At 38.8% G+C, this 17,711-nt stretch overlaps 1 protein-coding gene across 2 annotated transcripts in view; it reads right to left on the bottom strand.

The window, feature by feature from the left end:
• The window catches only part of LOC145984158 (uncharacterized), a 171,796-nt gene that overhangs the window by 143,679 nt on the left and 10,406 nt on the right, over window positions 1–17,711 (bottom strand). The window contains exon 1 of one of the 2 annotated variants that reach the window (XM_083117646.1): window positions 10,741–10,790. The exons of the other annotated variant lie outside the window; for it this stretch is intronic. The gene's annotated coding sequence lies outside the window, so the exon portion shown is untranslated. Of the gene's footprint in view, window positions 1–10,740; window positions 10,791–17,711 lie in introns of those variants that run through there. 2 annotated transcript variants of the gene reach the window in all.

A 17,711-nucleotide genomic window follows, 5' to 3' on the forward strand; every position in this document is an offset into this window, starting at 1 on the left:
ACGAGTGATGAGATCATGGTTCTCACTCTGAGTCAATAATATATCTGAAGGAAGAAACGCCTTTCTGCCTCTACGGCGATTTGGAATGTCATAAATTTGAAACATAAACGCGATTGTCCATTTTATTTTTCTGTACTGATTATATTGCATCATGACTTTTACCAAGAACGTGCATGCTTCCAATGTTGAAGTCTGTAGGAGCACGAAATTAAGTTCTGAAATCTCCTGCGCTGAGAACTTCTGCAAATATTACTAAATTTAATATAGTGAATAACAATATCATAGCAGTCTAGACACCACATCTGCTGAACATGTTAGACTTAACCAATGCAAACCACAGTAAAAACAGTGGTTAAAAGGCCAACAAATCAACATGAATCAATCACCACTGATCAGCTACAAAGAAGAATTACATAACGTGTACTCACAATTTCGTAAGCGAAGATTTCGGATTCGAGTTCTACCCTAGCTTTCCTCTGCGAATTTGTCTTTCAATTTCATTTATTATTAACCATCCACCCTAATCGTGGTGCTGATCATATCACCTCCAAAATGAACGACATCGAGAACCCCCCCATTCCCTAAATGTGCCTTCAAGGCACGCTGCTCTGTGCAAGACACACTTTACCTTACCACCCTAATCGCTGTGACGTGGGCCTCCTCAATGGCTTAGTTGTAACGTTCTTGCCATGTAATCAAGGGTTCAGTACCCGGTGGAGGTACATAGTGATTCGGATCCAACTTTGAAGTCCAGACTATCCTTTCTGTGCATAAAGTGTACAATCAAACTCATCGATGCGACGCAAACCAAGAAAAATATCATCACCGTATTTCAATAGCTGCAGGTATATGTAACAAAAATGACGAATTAAAGAAAATAAATATGAACCAGTCGGGGGAATCTAGATGGGCACAAAATCAACAACCGTTAGATGTTTGCAAAGAAAATAGCACCCATTTTTTCATCTTCCCGTTTATTCATCAGCATAGCAGTACCACATACATGAACAGTGGGTAAAGATAGCAATGCACAAATTAACTACTATTATCTTTGCGGCTGTCTTTAGAATATTTTCAAATTTAACATCTATAATTCGAGAGGATTTCTCGGGCAATCAGCCAGGTGATTTCCGGAAAGGCTTCCAAGCTTTCGAGAGCTAACGTCACTCTCATTCCCTGTAAATGAGAGTGACGTTAGCTCTCGAAAGCTCCGAAGCCTTTCCCGAAATCACCTGGCTGATTGCCCGAGAAAACCTCTTCAATATTCGCCGCCAGGAAAGCTTCAAGAATTATATCTAAAATTGCGTTTGTATTCTTGCTATTTTACGTCGCTTTACTTCCATCTTTAATAATCGCGACGATGAGATGAAATTGCTGAAGGGACACTCACAAAGAACACGCACGGCTAGGCCGGGATTTGAACCCGGGACCCATGGCGTTCTAGTGCGCTGAGAAAACTACTCAGTTCAACATTTGGGCTTTCATTTTTGTTCTTTTACGTTGCTTTTCTGTCACTTTTATTTGACTAGAATTTGAATTTAAAATTTTGGGAGCGTCAGCACTTAGGCTATTTTGCTCCCGTCACAGTATACGGGGGCCAGCCCCTTACCATTACAAATAACAACTCTATCGTTGCATAACTAAAAAATTTAAAATGTTCTGACTTCTGTTAAAAGCTGAGGCTGTAAAGGGGCACTCAGCACACATAAGGACAAAAGAACAGGACAATACAAACAAAATTATACTGGCCATGGGGCCAGTCGCCAGAGCCTCGTTAGTCTTAAGTCCAGGGTGCACTAACGTGGAAGTGAGGTTGACATTTGGGTGTACTACGTGGAAGGTCACCCCTTACACCCCGTCACTTTTATTCAATTGCGACGTTGAGGATGAGTGGTGATTACATGAAATGGACCCCGGGAACGTTGGTCTTGAGATTGAAAATCTACCACATAACGAGCTCTGGAAAATAAGAAAACAGCATCTACTTTCCAACAAATGGCAATGATCCAAGTGATTTTCAAATTTGTGATACTACCGAAAAGGAATGTCTTCCATATCCTTCGCTGGGTCTCGCACACTAATTAACTCGCGCTAACTAGCAGCTTACATGCGACATAGAAGAGGAATTGCCAGGGAGCTGAACTACAATTGCCCAACATCAAAATTCCAGGATGGAAACTGCTCAAAAGACCTTGTGCAAGCGTCTAATAAACGCCTCGGGCACACTTCACCACTTCTGAACTCAGCTGTCAAGAAACGTTGCGGCAACGTTGTTAAATTGGTCATGCCAGTAGGACACCGGCAGGAGCAAAGTAATTAGATCCAGTTCACTCCGTGGCCCTTCTGCAAGAGGATTCATGCAAAACAAGCATTCCAACCCGACTACCTACTCGACACCGGATGTGTGTCACAAACACGCAAGCCCTGAAGCCTCTTTTGGGTATTCTCATGCTTTGTTGCAGAGATCCACCCAGAGTGTTTGACCGGGGGACATTCTTACCTTCACATACGTAATATTCATGGAACGTACGGCACCGGCTGTAGCGGTAATTCGGTTGTGCCTTTCCCGATATAACGAACCAAACCTAGCAATACAGCACGTGTTGCTGCGTAGGACCGCTGTGTATGGAAAGGAACACAACTAAGGTCTGTTTCAGAGAGGAGAGTATTTTCATAGTACAACAAACATTTCAACTATTATCGTGGAGAAGAGAAAAATTTACATCAGCAATCTAGAACTCAAAATTTATGTAAGAAATTTTAATTATCAAACTAAAATTGTGTGGCCCGCATCTAAAATACCTTGTTATTATTATTATTAATGTAAATAGTTGTTTGAAAATATATCCCTATATTTCAAAAACTTGGGTGCGTTTTAATAGTTTAACGAAGCTCTGGTGCCTGAACTCGCAGCCAGTATAATCTTCTATGAGGCTTGTGTCGTCCATACGTGTTTGTGATTGTCCCTTCATCCATATCACCATTCATCTTCTCTTCGCAATTTGCCAAAAGTGGCAGAAAAGCGAAGTAAATTGAAACAAATAATTCATTCATTAATTATATTTCAAGAAAAATACGATGCTCCTTTGAAAAAAAATGTCGACTTCATGTTACAATAAGCAAACTAATGAAATGACAAAAGCAGTGTTAAATTCATTAAAATAAATACAAAATGCTTTCTAAGTTTTTATAGTAGAATATGGCGAATGCATTACATCAGATCATACACTTGTTCTAAACAATGCAATGCGGTAATTTTAATCAGGATGCGCAGGTTTATGAACAAATATGCCAGTCACTTTGTAAAGTAAATACGAGTCGGGGCTAGTTTCAATAAGAAGTAATTAGTGCAATTATGTATGTGGAAAATATATATGACCAAAGTGTGCTACAATGACGAATGGTGAGTAGAGGGCGGCGAGTTTGGCATGCTCGGTTTACATCAATAGTGGACAATGATGGATGCAAAACCAATTGATGGATGTCTAAGTTTACCGTCCGCCAATACTCGAAAACTTGCAAAAAGAACCATGGTTCACATTGTCGAATGAGAACCTGAAAATTATAGCCTTGTAAATAACGGACACGGTTTCGATTTCTGAGCAAGCACTTCTACGATGTAGGTTCCACGAAGAAAACTTCAATTTAACATCTTCAAAAAGTATTACGAATATTCCCATCTCTGTGAATTGATTTGCCGTGCTCTACTGTGCATCACTTGTACTAGCTGTCGACAGGGGTACGAGATAAGACTGTGTTTCTCTTATAGGTATAAATTATCGTTCATAGTTCTAACAGTTCTAACTAATGGATATGTTAGAGTTACACACTCACACACATATATGTACACACATACATCGTGTATGTGTATGTGTGTGAATTATTTCCGTGCGGATAAGTAAAGAAATTGTATCATCTGAAAACATTGAACCTATTTGTAGAGAATTAAATACAGCAGGAAGTATAAGACAATGAGTATGTGCAATTACGATTGAAGTTTCATTCGTCACAATTAAAAGGATTCCATGCAAGATTTGCGAAAGTGTAGGAGAATAACATCTCATTAGCAATACTTAATGCAAACAAGACGAATCAGTTTTTGGTGTCCATTCCAATTGAATAACGTTAACCATCTCGAGCATTCCATCTCAGTCTCAGCATTTCACTCATCTTGTGCTGCAAGGGCTACAACTGTGCATTTAACGGTGACAAAAGAGTTGTATATAATTCAACCTTGCATGTGTCTGACATGGGACAACAATGGAAAAAGGATGTATACGAGAGGTATGTTGATCTGTTATGTGTCGTACTTGGCATTTCTAAAGTCTCATCGCCGCGCAATAAGTAAAAAAATATTATTTTTTAAAAAAAATGCTCATTCAATTCAGAACAGTGTATCATTCACTACATTCAAGAAAAGGTACATTTCCATTGATAACTTATTTCCCACCGAATAAACATTCACCAAACCAACAACATTGGCTGGCTCGGTGTAAGACTGTTCAACTCTCAATCTTGTCACCAAAGGTTCCGGGTTCGAGTCTCTGCTATGTTATTTCTGTGTTCTCATCTACACATTATTCATCTTCATCGTTGCCATTAGCCAAATAGGCATAAAAAGAGACGTAAAATAAGATAAAATGCACGTGCAAAAAGGCTGAAATGAAGAAACTGAAAGGACGATGAAATGGACTTAATCTTCAAAACTTTTAAAACTTTAATATAACTATAACATATTCATCTACAGAGCTATTAAGCCCAGACATCAATTTCTCTTTTATTACTTTCTGAATATTCGAACTTTCACATTAAACAGATTGTTATAAGAGAACGGCAGTTCAGTGACAAATAATGATTAATTCCTAATTATTAATATGTAGACAACGAAAGAGAAAGTGGTACTACACATTCCAGAACAAAGTCTCTGGAACAACCGTAATGTACCACATCATATTTTATAGGTTCAAGTGGTGCTGGTACAAAATCGTGCGTGCGGATGAAATAATAGATTACATTCCGAGTGCATGCAAGGTTCCTTCTGGTGTTACCGCATCTGATCGAGCATCCTGCTTGCTGTACGACAATAGACAGAGGTTTTGATTCTTCGAATATGAACTTCTATTATTGCACAGGTTTAAAACACCGCATGCCACACTCTCCCACAGTTATCGAACACCAGAACAATCGACCTGACAGCCACGCCAATCTAATCCGAATGTTCTGAATTCCATCTCCGGTGCCAGAAACTATTCAATCCACATCCCCTTTATCGTGACCATTTGCAGCTTGAATACAATAGGTTCCGCTCGGGACTATTATTGCGCAATCCCATAGTTGTAAAGCAATTGGCGAATTGCACTACCGTACAATGTACTACATCATGTAACTCAGCGGAGAGGCAAATCGTTGATTTTATCAACGCCTACACCAACAAAGGTTAAATGGAGATATGGCATACTGTACATCCTCTAAGGTCACACCTAGTCCGAACATATACATACAACACAACAATACACGAATAACGAATACAATTATGATGGTGTGGTTTATTTTGCTTTGCTTTTCTGACACTTTTGGCTTATCGCGAAGATGAGGATGAGCGATGATATGATGAAATTGATGAAGGGACACTAACAAAGAACAATTATGCCCAGGCCGGGATTCAAACTTTAGTCCCCTTGCGTCGTAACGCACTTTGTTAACAACTCTGCCACGGAGGTGGGCCCGATTTTTTTTATTAATATGGAAGAAATTAAACAGGCAAATGTGAAAACCTAGATACATTTAATTCAGTATAAAGAATTTGTTAACTTGGAAAAGAAAATACACGTATGTAAACCCCTTTAACGTAAAGAATTCAAATTCTCCTTGTCAGAAGTGGTGTGATAGTCACTAACCAATCTGATATGTCAATCAAAAATAGTACACACAGTCAAACTCACTATAAGATTATTGAATGTCTGAAATATTATGAAACTTAAATCTAGTTTACAGTAAAATATAAACTCCTCAATAAAATCCTTTTGGAACTGCGGTGGTTCACTCTGTGGGGCTTGACTTCCACACGGGAGATCCGGGTTCGATTCCAGGGGTAGACGATCTCCGGAAATGTCCCTGAAGAAAGCGACTTTGGGATTCACCCATTTCTAATGAAGTGCAGCATTGTTCACCGCTAAAGGAACCACGACGACAATCAAGAGTGAGCAAAACGTATGATTTAAAACCACTCTTTGCACAGATAGTCTAGCGAGGACTGGACCTAGAGTGGGATTCGAACCACTACGTCGCATCGCTGAAAACACAAGAGACGGTCGAAATTTTCAAGCATAGCATCTTTGATTTAGGGGTGCATTGTGCTCGGGAGGAATAGAGTTGATATTTCAGTTTGCCAACGCCGGAATGAATATTTCAGAATTATCAGAGAAAAATTCATGCGCATTCCCATTGGCATAAAAACCGGAGAACTTGCCATGTACCGTTTTTATGTTAATGCGCTCTTTTTGGTTGCTGACCTGTCGAAAACAGGAGTTGCCGCAGGCGTAGCCCAAGATAAATTGACCAGCGAACAGCAAGGCACAAGCCACGTCTGCTTTCACAGCCTAGCTTCGCAAACATGGCGGCAATTCGAGCCAATCAGTCATGGGGTTTCTTGCTGCATCATCTTGCCGGGGAGAGGATGATGCAAGGTAATCTAAGCTGGGGAAAGTTCTGATGAGTTAAGAGTCGATCAGGAATTTTCCATTAGTGACAATTCATTGTCCGGAAATGGCTTCAGACGTTCTCGCTGACGACAAGGAGCAAATTCACTCTGACATGTCTTTGGTGGGAGGGGAGAAGCCAAAAGATGAAATCCAAGAGCCAGTGCTGGGTAAATGGGCAATGAGAACTTATGTACTTGGGCTTCTCGTATGTTCTTAGGGATCATTTCGGAGAATCTACCACTTAAATGGAGCAATCTAAAGTAAAAAAAAAAGGTGTGCATGACTGAGCACATTTTTGGTAGTTCATTTCTGCTGAAGGAAAAGCACAGAAGAAAACAAATGCTTGGAGAACAGCCATAGTTAACTGGAGATTCAAGGTCGAAAGCAATAAAAGTTAAACAGTGAAGTTTCCTCGATTCGAACCCAAAGCCCCAAACTCTGAAGAAAATTTGGAAAGTCAAATCAAAGTGTAAAGCGCACAACGTGAATGGTAAGGAAAGACCGGCATGTTTTTCATAGGAACAACCCTAATTAGAAATAAAGTCCACAGATGAAAGTAAACAGATTTTTCCCCCTTGAAGTAAACCGAAGATATCTACAAAATGCTCCCTAAGCCTTGGTAGCCACAATACTATTCGTATAAGTCGGAAATGTGATAGCATTCAAGCTGGCTCGAATTTCAAGAGGAGCTTCATTCCACAGTTTGATGTAGACCAAGCTCACACACAAAGCTAACTCATTTCCTGATTTATCTTGAGACAATTGCAATGGACGTCAAAATAGAAATATCTTCAGCACATAGATATATCTAAGTAGGCCTTCATTATTCCAGGCAAAAGCATGAACATTCAACACTTATGTATAACCGTTAGGAAATCAACTGCTAATATCGTACAGTCTGCTATTACAAGTTTGTCCGCTATTTACTCTCAACTAATTATCCCCAATCTTCCCATTATCCCTACAAATATTCCGCTTTATACTTATTTTATTATTATTACTACAAATAACTTTTTTATTGGTAAAGAAATTACATTCATATACTCTTATTTTACGTAGCGTTTTACCTCTTGAAATTAATCTGGACGGTGTGGATTAACAATGAAGTTTCTTTTTAAAATGCACATGATTAGGATTTGAACTCTGTACCAAAAAATTATGATACCCACCACACAATGAAGGCCAAAAAAATCATGAAAATAACGATGATTCTTGAGCTTGCTTCAAAATGCTATTCTTTGAAATGAACCAGCTATCTAAAATCACATAGTTGCGTGCACGTTACTGGAGGTGGGAATAGAGGCTTCCGTTTGTGTGAGCTATTCACACCTGGATGCAAATGATAGCTGCCAATTGCGGGCAATTTGTTCAGATGATCAATTAACAGGAAAGTCCTTTCGGTCACTCACTTTGATGGTAGGAAACCCTAACCACTCCAAACAAGAGTGTTTTCACATCCGAATGGCACCGACGGGACTGGGAAAGGATGACTGCTATAAAAGTGTGGAAGGCAAGGGACATTATCCTATCATTCAGCACTCAGCGTGTTTTTTTTTCTTTCTTTTTTTCTCTCTCTTCCGGTAAATAAGCATTCGCATGCACATGTTATGTAAATAACGACGCTCGGAATAACTGACGATTATGAAGCGGATGAGAATGCAACCAACAATACCTTACCGGGATTCGAACCCGGGCTCGAAGATCATCTGCGCGGTTTCACGACATAAATACCTCCAACAATATTTCTTGGGCCTATCGGGAATGTACGTCTCGAAACTAGATGATGAAATCTAGACGGACGCCAGCCTGTCATTTCATGTCAGCCCTACCATCCGTTCGATTGATGCAGTCAACGTAGCGCAAAGAAAAATGACCCTGCAAACTGTGTTTGGCGAACATTCAAAGTCGATTTTTGCAACACTCCTACCTCTCGTACGTCACAAACCTTCTCTTGCAGCGTGAGGTGCACTTCGATTAGAGACTCAAAGATGTGGTTGCTTCAAATGCCACTTCTCAGAGAAGCTGCTCATACAGGGTACACCTAGTCGTTCCGTTATCTCCTGCAGTGGTTCTAATTGATTGATTGAGTTGGTGTTTTAAGTCCACTTTATGCACAGTAAGGCTGATCGGGACTGGACCTACAGTTTAAAGTGGGATCCGAACCACTATATGGCCTCCCCGATGGCGCAGTGGTAGCGTCCTCGCCTTGTAATCAAGGTGTCCCCTGGTTCGATACCCGGTGGACTCACATAGTGGTTCGGATCCCACTTTAAACTGTAGGTGCAGTCCCGATTAGCCTTACTGAGCACAAAGTGGACTTAAAAACACCAAATCAATCCAATCGAACCATTATATGCCTCCACCGGGTATGGAACCCGGGACCCCTTGATTACAAGGCGACGATGCTACCACTACGCCATCGGGGAGGCTCCCTGCAGTGTTGAGCACGGCCTCACATTTTCATAAGAATGAAATTAAGCAGGTATTTATTATACGTGTTATAGGGGTTAGGGTTGTAGAAAGAGTAGACACACACACATATATATACATACATGGGCCTCCATGATGGTGTAGTACTGACGTCGTCTCCTTACAATCATGAGGTCTCGGGTTCAATAGCCGGTGGAGGCACATAGTGGTTCGTATCACACTTTAAACTGTAGGTCCAGTCCTGATTAGCCTATGTGTGCATAAAGTGGACTTAAAACACAAACTCACACATGCATACGCACATATCATGTGCGTAAGCTCATGTCAATATACATATATACATAGCCAAGTCAAAAATATATACATACATGAGAAATAGATTGGAAGCTATAAGAGAGAGGACTATATTGATATTAAAATGGAACAAATGCTCATTGTTATTAATATGGTCCTGAATTGTTATTTACACAGACGCGGCAGAATGAATAAGTAAATTTCCAATACTAGAAGGTGTCACTGGATTGTTCAAACTCAAAATTCAAATACTGCCTTATATTTTTGTTTGTAGCTTTATGAAGAATATGACTTTCTGAGCAATATTAACGAACAAGAACGATGAAATTGGGTGTAGTCAAAGAGCTGGGTATTAAATGACACTATTTTCCAATTGCAGGACAAAAGTTGTTCCTGCATCCTTGTGCAATGAACCGATGAACGAGAACCAGTCAAATCTTCGGCAACACTCGTGATGTTGAAAGTCTCTGCGTGTGCTATTTCATTATGTGCTACATAACATAAAGGGTGATGGACGGAAGCAAACGCAGAGGTTGACGAACCCACACCAATTTACATAAGAGTCCGCACAACGCAGCAGGCAACTGAAGTGACAAAAGAATTCTGAAGTTGTGCATGGCAATAGTGTGGACACGTAGGTCAAAGCATTTTCTACGGCTTTGACTACGCAGAGACTCTTCCGGTGCATGACGCTCTAATTGCTTTTATTAGCAATGAAAGTACGCAAAATATTTACGATGCAGTCTGTTTAATTAAGCGGACTTCAGAAAGTTAATAGGGCAAATGACGCACTAACATGGTGTGTAATGCAGTATCAAAACCACATGTACTTGAAAATCCCCATACACACGCAATAGTAATTAGGAAATTAACGTGCATATTACTGAAAAATCGAAATGGTAAACAATGTGGAAACAGGAATAAAATGACATTTTACTTTTAATAATCCATCTTGTATTGTATTAACAGTATTTAGTATGGTGGGGAGGTATAATGCAAACAATATGGTTTCGAAAATAAAATTTAATTTGCAGCAAGATAACTTGTATATGTGAATAGACTGTCCTTAAATGGTATTAAAACATTACGCAATTAGTGTTCGAGGAATCGGAGGAAGAGCTGAAAAGCTGTGGGCTTAAAATGGTCACTTTTTAGAACATATAAAAATTCTAGACATGTAAAATACTTAATTATACTTAACACTAAATTTCACTACAATAAACATTTCACAGTGAATTGGCCTACCTTCAAGTCACGAGAGCATGACGCAGACATATAAACAGTAAAATATTCGAACTCAAGTTAGATAACTTACCTTTTTTTCAGTCATTCATGCAGTCTTGTCAAACGACAAGCAATGCAAGTACACGTTACGGAGAAGAAAAGCGAATCAAACAAGAAAGTCGTGAACAATTTCCCCCGCATATGAGATGAAAAATTAAAGAGCTTTGACACTGAGATACCTAAAGATATTACCCACAGTTTTCTTGCTCCTTCGAGGTAGAAGAAAACTACTGTTCTTGTGCGCCCTTGAGGACCACATTTTCCCGCTTCCTTAGTTGAACGTCTCCCACTGAAGAGCAACGCACTTTCATCATTAATCTTGTCGACGTCAACCTAAGCGAAACCTTCTGCTTGTTCAGTTGAGTACGAACGTCATAAACCCAGTTTGCTCGCAAACATAGCAATAAACTGAATACTTGTTCCCGCCGACTGCAATATTTAATGAGAAGTTGCGGTTTTAAAGTTATTTGTACTTCTTCCGCACTCCAAGATAAAACGCATTAACAATAATAGCCCTTCGCAAACAGTTACGTATTGTTAAGTGAGGCTGTAATGTCGCGAAAGTTGAAATCTGGATGCTGATGTTGAAAAGCTTGGTTTAAGAGAAAATATATCCAATACCGAACTAACCTGACATGACTGACTTTAGTGATAAAATAGCTACATTATATGAGCCACGATATTACAAGTAAAATTACAATTATAGAAAATCTAAAATTATTTACTTTGCTAAAGCAGTGCCTTGCATCAACTTTACTACAATAGCAAAGAAAATACGAGCTGTCGGTGTGTACATCAATACAATTAATATATTGTAGCTGCAGTTCCAAAATGGCATGTCTTACTACAGTTACAGACAGCAATTTCGACAAAAGTACATTAACGCGTGTGAAAATAAAACTTTTCCTACGTGTTTCAGTCATATGTAAAGATTTTAAATTCTCCCCATTTTCCTGGAAAATAACGGCATAATCAAGTAAAGAAAAGAACCCGAAAGCGAGAATAAAGACAAATTGCAAAGTTTAGCTCAGTGTGCGCTAATACAAAGTAATCCAATTATTGAATGCAGTATCCACGTGCGAGGTGTTCGCGACCTTCTTAGCGCAATTCAGTTCTCGTTTATAGCAATTAATAAAATATATCTGTAATAGCATTACTCAGATGAAAAGTCAAACTGTAGGTAATAATCTGAAAGTTGTGTCTTACTAATATTCTGCTGTGGAATAATAAACATTCTGCTCTTGCAAACAAAGCGAAGCATGCTATTAAAAATATAACTCACAGGTACAGAAAGGAATATTTTTTTAAAAAGACCCGCTGTTTATTTCCCATGAATTCATCACCAATATGACAAGTTACGGCTTTATTACAAATGCCGTAGCTACTATGCAGTTAGCAAAGACGTAATTGTAAACCAATCAAGTCAGTGAAGCCCATGATTTCCCACAAACTGGAGTCCTTGCCTGAATTACCGAAGCACAAACACATCAGATAAGATCCTGTGTGCATTACCTGATCGTGTTTACTAGCCACATCAATGACAGACAACTGGAAACACGAAATATATTTCTGTTTAATTGCTGTCAAATTATCCTACCATTCCCACCTACCTCTTCCCCAGTTGTTGAACACTGAACCCAGCGCAGAGATTCTTATCTCGAACTACTCTAATGGCTGTGAAACTGAAGAAAAAACGCTTAAGTAAAGACACAGCCGACTCTGTCGCTGAAATACATGTTATTCTACCCAGCCACTATAAAAGTCCTGCTACGAGCTCATTTTTTAAACTGTATTAGTCAGTGAGTAAATGAGCGAGACTTCAATTAGTTAACATATCATGCGAACGTTATATTTTACTGTCGATACTTCACAATTGCAAGCTTGTCTTGCAATGAGTTGTAACTAGAGGGCAGCAACAGAAATATATTTGAAATGTAAAATTATTGTTTACGAAATTATCAATTCTATAGACAGATTTGTTTTTAAAATGGGGAGACATGCAAAAATTCGCATTTCGATGCTCTTTTAGTTTTGGTATCCTATTCATTTGGCACAGTCATACTGTCATTTTCAAATAGAAGAGACGTTTGAAACTCTCACCAAAATTGACATGGTCTACGCAAAGAACCTAAATTCAAAGGAACTATGGAGAAAATGAAATCAAAGGTCTCATCTGAAATCTGAAGATTCGACGACGACCTTCCCTATGTCATTTGTCCCGAAGTCTTTGACAAACTGCTACGCCAATCCGAAGTCTTCCATCCAGACAGTGAAAAAAAGGACAAGAAACTAGTAGTCCTAAGGACATATTCACTTCTTGAGCTCAAAATTCATTGAGAGCCTAGAGGAAATAATCTTTGAATGTACAAATAACTTCACTGATGGAAGGGCAAAATTAGAAAAATACAGCACACACAAACGATGAGCGAATGCTGAAATCACCTCCCTGGCCTGAAACATTAAGCCAAAACCAATTATGGACATGTCAGTTCGGTACGTTTCATGTGACCTTATCCTCTAAGTCCATTCAATCGAATGGCCCAGAACCAGATCGAGAAGCGGAAGTTCTCTCACCACATACTCAGCAACATTTAAGGTTTACAGACAAAAAAATATCTGAACGGGACCGTACTGCTGAAAGGAAGCTAACTGTGATGACTCGCCTAACTGGTCTGTTCGTTAATTTTGAATAGATTAACTAAATACACGGAAAATGCGAATGTTGACAGTATAGGATACTATGACTTTCCTATCCAAAAGTGGAAAAAAAGCTACGTTAAATAAATCAAATCTATCAACCCTCTTGACATGTTTGAAATTGCGCAACCTCCTATGAGGAACATGGAAGAGTTATGATGCTTACTGATAAAAAATTGGTTCTAGAATCGATTCCCTGAGTACATACATAAAGAAAATGGTTAAAATAAAAACGTTTCATCTCGACGTCATGTTCTATTTTCTTCATAGAAATTAGCAGCATTGACAGGTCCATCGAGTTTTCCGACCAGAAAACACCCTAACATTTTAGGTGCCGAATTTCTTGCCAGGATTTCCCAGATGTAATCCTAGGGTAGTAATATGAATGTGACAGTGTCATTGTAGAGATCAAAGAGAGAATGAAGAACAGTAAAGTCATGCCTGCTTATCTTTTAAGAAAGGCGTGATCCTCCTATGAACAGCATTTACCTTTTATTCTCAAAGAGCTCAGTACATAATTCCGCAATCAACTAGCAGCCCCTACCACCATGATGTATTTAGGGGGAGGGTCTAGGGGGTCCGGACCCCCTCCCCGAAAGGCTTAACAATTACATATATTAAATAATGAAAATGTACTTGTTTAGCATTTGTACAATCGATGCTTATTTATTTTCTCTGAACTTATTGGCAAGGATTATATTGGGATCATGCGACTTTGAACGACAGTACCAAAGAAGATTTATGCATACTATACTACTTATGATACATAATATGCATAAAATATTAATCAGGAAGTTTACTTTTAGTCAACTGGATAAAACATCATTTTTGTTAATGAATAAATATGCAATTCTGTATGTATTTGACATTAATATCCTTGCCAGGGCAGTTGATTTTATACAATTTTTGGTGAACTTAACTACATGTAAGGTAGATAATGAATACGTGCTCTTATATTTATATTCTTATACCGTCTCTTTACCTATTGATGCAATAATAATAATACAATACAGTTAATTTACATATTTTATTGATACTTTAATTTAATATAATTAAAATTTAATTATTTTAGTTCAAACGTTACATTATTATTATTTCTGAAACATTAGTTTGGACCTCCTCCGAAATATATTTCTAGATACGTGCCTGCCCACCATCTAACTAAAGTAGCAAGAGCACTCTTTCCCCGTGGTATATTTTGAATTCCAATACCAGAAATTGCTTCTGCAGCTGGCAGCCACACGAAGTTTGGTACACTCGCTTCCGGAAAATGCAATTACGCATGGCATATTGTCATTGGGTAGGTGTTTCTATGGCACATGTTTTCGGTTCCAACAACAGCAATAATAGCACAGGACCTGCTGCGGTTTCACATGGAATTTCTTGTTAGAGGTGTATCCGTTAACAACTGCGACAGTAACCATAAGGTTCTAGTTCATTTCGAACCAGCGAGACTCTGCTTAATGAATCCCACCCAGAGAGACCACGGCGTAACTAACAACTGCTTTTACTTCCATGGGCCTTCTCTTTCAGAGGATCACAGGGAACTTTCCCACAAGGGAAGAAATCGCGAAGCTGATCTCTCAGGTGATTTTACCTGTCTTCCCTAGAGCTGCATCTGTCCCGACATTCAAGGTCAGGGTTTACACAGAAAAGATCCCAGTTCTCTTGTAGCGGGCTGTGATTACAGGTTAGACCCACGAGAAGCTGCAACTTTTCAAGGTCCCTCACTCGCTCTCATGCAACATGGCGTCCAACAACAAAAAGGAGTCAGTGAAGCCTACAGAAGATTCAACTTCCCTCCGATTGAGGCGCCATTGTCACAAATGAATGATTCGCCTTCTGAAGCGTTAATTTCACGTGTAATCCTGGAAAGGGTCGATCAGCGCACAATTAGAAACCAACAGTTGTTCTTGAGTATTCTATGAATAAACAACATTCTTTAATACGATGACCAACCGTTCCTGTTTTGACTAATTCTAAACCCAACTCATGGTTTTCTTCAAAGTGGCTTCTGTCATCTAACACAATTTCTAAATGCTAAAAGTTAACGTACACAGCCATTCTTGTGCAACGTGAGTCCAATGCCTGGTTTAAATATATATACTTAATGAATATTATATTTCCAAGAAGATTTAGTCATTGAATGTCCTGAGAAATTTTATTGGACAGGTTGTACACTCCTGTCCACAAAGTGACACTCTCTACAGGGTTAAACAGTCGCTGAAAAGGAGTGTACTTGATTTTCTCGAGTTTTACAAAAAATATTTCACAATAATAATCCCTCTGAAAATTGGTTGTGACCATAAGTCTTGTAACACAATTTTTGAAATCAATTAATTACAGAACAACCAACATTTTTTTCCTTATTCGCTTGTTAAGTACGCGTTAGGAGTTTCCATCAACAAAAGTTTGTTTTCTTAGTACGAAATTTCGTTATAAAATTTGCACCTGGAGTAGAATGCACACAAAAAGGGGAAGATAACGCAAAAATTAACTGATACGGATTTGGAATTCACATTTACATAGCACCATATGGTTCATCCGTTATCTGCTAAGTGGAGCTGTTTATTCCCTCCAGCTTTATTCCTTATTAGGTGCTCAGCGGAAATAAAATAACGACAATATATCTTGATCTACATGAAGCACGAGTTTCTGCACTAAAAACACGAAAAGGGATGGTATTACAGAAGTCTTCGATTCTCTAACCTCGATAGAACGTGCTCAAACATAAAATGAAACTACTCACATTGAGAACTATCCCAACTGACGTAACAATCAGGAAGAGAAGTGATAATGAACGATTATACAAGGTCTCCTCTGGTTGATTGCGGTTGTAGAAAGTATTTAATCCAACTTACGCACGTACTTCAAAAACTTCGTAATTCAATCTAGGCGATCTTTGACACCTAGGCGAAGACGTTGTCCTTCCGAAGACAAAAAGTGTAGTACAGTGGGATCCATGAGTATTATTACCATGCAAATTGTCCATCACCATGTTCGCGCACTTTATGTTACCCAATAAGAACTTCAAGAATGAAAAGAAAACTCAAAACAATCCGTTGACAACTTCTGCAGCAGCATTCATAATAATCCATCGCTTAAAGACATCTAGGATGTAAGCGAAAAATTAATGGAAATAGTCATGGGCAATTTGCACGGTAATACTCATGGATCCCACTTTACAAATATTCCATCAGAGTCTCAAATAACCCTACTTATGAAAGTCATGCCATATACAATTTCCACCATTATAGAAAGCAAGCAGGAAGAAACTACCAACGTCACTAAGGAACTAATTATGAGAATTTCCATAATGTAAAACCTTACCGCTAATTATAAATGTACTTGGAATATAGCACCAACCACAGGGAACATTAGCAGACGGAATGCTTTTCTAGCCCGGCCAACTTGACACTAGTAAAGAAACCGGTATACAGAAACTAGTTCTTAATTCATCAATACACTGTCCTAATTACGCTTTTCCAGCAGCATTCTCTGCAAGAGAAGTCTCTCAATGGATACCTAATTTTGTATTTTGTTGGCAGTCTTTTGACTCATCGTTGAAAGTTGATCTTTTGTACTTCTCAAGAAAGCGTGAGAGCTCCTTCTGTTTCTGTAGCTTTGTTTTGCTCTGCCTCATGGTATTCACCGTGGATAAACGTATTGATGTTACCATAGCAACAACACTTTGACCCTCCTTACGAATATATAAATAAAGCGAGAATGTTAAGACTAACATGTTTAAATAACACTGTTTGCCCATATTCCCAACCAATTAGAAGAGAAATGGCATCAATCAAATAATGTTCATTGTTACGATAATTCGAACCCATTTAATTCATCTTATAGATTCAAGAAAATAAATCTCCACAACCAGGAAAATGTAGAAAGCTTGATATTTCAAGTGTCGCAATTATATGCTCTGAACAAGCCCCTCTGTTTACGTAAGGTAGGAACGTTACATGGAGGTCGGCCAAAGACAACATAGAGCCCCTTGAATTTTTTCGCTATTATGATTTCTTGTCAATGTATTTGGTTATGGGAATTTTTCTGTGTGTTTTAATAGTTACAAACGATAAATTTCCCCTAGTATACATCGGGTACCTTGTTAGGGAGATTTCAGACAGAAGCGACAGGCGACACATGTCGCTTTGGAACGAGCCAATGAACGGCACCGTTTCACACTGTAGCGACACTAAATATTGAGCATTTTAAAAACATCAACATGACAATGTCACTTCCAAAGAATTAGAGCATTGTGCATTGATTTTGATCACACTTTAAACTATATGTCCAGTCCCT

This window comes from Lepisma saccharinum, chromosome 2 (genome assembly GCF_977018435.1).
Source record: "Lepisma saccharinum chromosome 2, izLepSacc3.1, whole genome shotgun sequence".
NCBI classification, from domain to species: Eukaryota; Metazoa; Arthropoda; class Insecta; order Zygentoma; family Lepismatidae; genus Lepisma; species Lepisma saccharinum.